The sequence below is a fragment of the Acyrthosiphon pisum genome, unplaced genomic scaffold, assembly GCF_005508785.2.
Source record: "Acyrthosiphon pisum isolate AL4f unplaced genomic scaffold, pea_aphid_22Mar2018_4r6ur Scaffold_21922;HRSCAF=25289, whole genome shotgun sequence".
Classification (NCBI taxonomy): domain Eukaryota; kingdom Metazoa; phylum Arthropoda; class Insecta; order Hemiptera; family Aphididae; genus Acyrthosiphon; species Acyrthosiphon pisum.
The window spans coordinates 31207-33908 of NW_021771440.1; the positions used below are offsets into that span (position 1 = coordinate 31207).

A 2702-nucleotide genomic window follows, 5' to 3' on the forward strand; every position below is an offset into this window, starting at 1 on the left:
TAGAATTTGTATTAATTTTAGATTTTAGAAATTAAACTATACGATATTATGATACTAATTATTATTATTGTTATGCATACAACAATATTAATATGTTCATTTTCCTCCACAAAACACACTCATACAAACAAACATACATAAATGCATACCCATACATACAATGTGTACGTCCCCCCATGCGTCTAAATATAAATATATTCCAACTATTCAATTAGTAAAAATGTTTAATGACAATTATTGCTTAGTAATTACATAGTAGGTATAATATTTTCTGAAAATATTATAAAATAGGCATGTTTTTGAGCTAATAAAATATAGTAATAGTAAAACGGCAACAACTGGGCACGGCCCATCGGGCCGCTTTTAAAATCAGACATGGGCAAATGCCCACCTTGCCCCCCTTAATGACGCCACTGTTATGGATAGCGCGATAATGTAGCGACTTTCTCGAAAATCCTCGAATTAAGTATAATCTTACAATATAACTGTGCGAAATTATTGTTGATGAAAGAAAAGAATCATTATTTACCACTCTACAGAGTGATCCAATGTCTAATTACTAACTGATCCGCGTCACACTTCGTTGCCCGTAAAAAATGAAAATAACTCTTGAAAAAAAATTATAGTTGTTCGACTCCTTTTGGGTGTAACTTGCTGCAATAAGTGCAACTCAGCCACCCTGGTAGGCAATCTGATTACGTCGGATCACGGACAATGTGCGACAGCAGGCAATGTGCGAAAATTTGATTGTATGCATGCTTGATCTGCCCGATTAACCAATGGCAACCAATATACAATTAAAATACTAATTTATACTAATTATTATTTCTCCTATAACCAATAGCGACCATTTTATAAACAAAAATGTCCATCGTAAATCTCAAAATCCCTGTTTGAGCACCGCCCCGGTTTGGACCTACCTGGTCAAATAATTGTGAAGCTAAATCATCCAAGAACCACTCAACACACACAAAAATGTCATCAAAATCAATTCAGCCGTTTAGAAATGCATAAAGGATGACATACAGACAAACATTCATTTTTATATACATATAATATAGATATTGGTGTTATTATTTTTGACCACCCAATTAATTTTTCTAAAACAAATTATACCTAGGTACATAACACCTTTCTCCGTAACTCAACCGGTCCATTAATGAAAACCATATTAAAATCAGTCTAGTACTTTTCAAGATATGAGCGTACACACAAAAGAAGCATACATTGGGTTACATTATTAAAATTTTAGTAAGAATCCCAAATTTTTTCTAGTAATAAATATAGACTATGTTACTGAGGGATAATGTAGCATTCTAATGGTGAAATAATTTTTGAAATTGGTCCAGGAGTTCTTGAGTTTATTCGTTACAACCATACAATATTACAAATATTCTTCTTTATAATATTATAGTAAATATGAGGAGAGGTGATTCAGAGGCTATGGGGTGGCTATGTAAATATATATTGAACCATTGAATAAAACAGAGGAATACCAAAGAAAATGCTATTCGATAGAATAGAGAATGATATGAAAATAGCTGGAGTGACTAAAAGAGAGGCGGGGCAGTTATGTGCCGTGTGTATAGTGCCGTGTATAGTGAGTGCGTTGTAATAATTTAAAATATAATATAGCTCATTACAGATTAATAGATTACCCATTACTTACCTATGAACTTTTAAAGATTCACTTCTTCATTTAAAGATCCTTAACTAAATTCGGAACCGTCGTACATTCTTGTATAAATAGTGCTATATCATTATATAATGTTAAGCAGTTTTGATAAAAAAATAAAAGTATATGACCTTTGATTAACCGATTATATCAGTTTATAAAAACTTAAATATTTTTTTAACTACTTATAATTTAAAATTGATAAGTTACAATAGATAAACATTAAACATTCTTTGAATATATCAATATTAACCGACTGAAATTATGTATTATGTAAAACTAAAATATATTACCTATTTGACTATTTGAAAAAAACTGGTTATTGGAATTATCATATTTATTAATAAAATATTCAACCTCAGTCGATGATAAAAAAAAAAAATTGACTAATTATTTCTAAATATATTTCTTTTTTTGATCCATATAATTATAGGTAGTTGATAATAAATTGTTTTTGACGCTACGTAGGCACTTTATTATGCGTATTTCCATGATGTGTGGTGTGGTATCATTCTTACAGGGCTTGATACCATAAATATTTTTCCGATTTCGATTTCAGTTTCGCTTATCGGTATTTATTTTTTTCGATTTCGATTTCGGTGTTGATTATCGGTATTTATTTATTCCGATTTTGATTTCGGTTTCGGATATCTGTATTTATTTTTTCTGATTTCATTTTTGGTTTTGAATACCGGTTTTGAATTTTTCGATTTCAATTCGATTTTGATTACTGGCACCTACCTATTGGTTTTTTCAATTTTGTTTTCAGTTTCGATTTCGGTTTTCAACGGTTTTAACTGGTATTCAAAATCGGTATCAAATATCGATTTCAAGCCCTGCTTAGATACTTATGTACCTATAACCCACATAACATTTTCCAATGTTAAAACTTCTATAAATGTTGAAGTTGAGTTGAATTTTAAAGTTTCAAAAAATAAGATTCAATAATACTAGAAAAAGTGTTTATTTTTAAACCTTTACATTAAAGTAAATTCTTAGTGCTATATAAACATTAGATTTAGGTTAG

At 29.9% G+C, this 2702-nt stretch overlaps 1 protein-coding gene across 3 annotated transcripts in view; it reads right to left on the bottom strand.

Annotated features, from left to right (window-relative positions):
• LOC100168987 (UDP-glucuronosyltransferase 2B13) overlaps positions 1–1756 on the bottom strand; it is a 17415-nt gene extending 15659 nt beyond the window's left edge. Inside the window, exon 1 of one of the 3 annotated variants that reach the window (XM_001945468.5) lies at positions 1670–1756. The gene's annotated coding sequence lies outside the window, so the exon portion shown is untranslated. The remainder of the gene's footprint in view (positions 1–1669) is intronic. The other 2 variants (XM_016800859.2, XM_029492617.1) reach the window with 2 other exon arrangements.
• Positions 1757–2702: the final 946 nt, after the last annotated feature.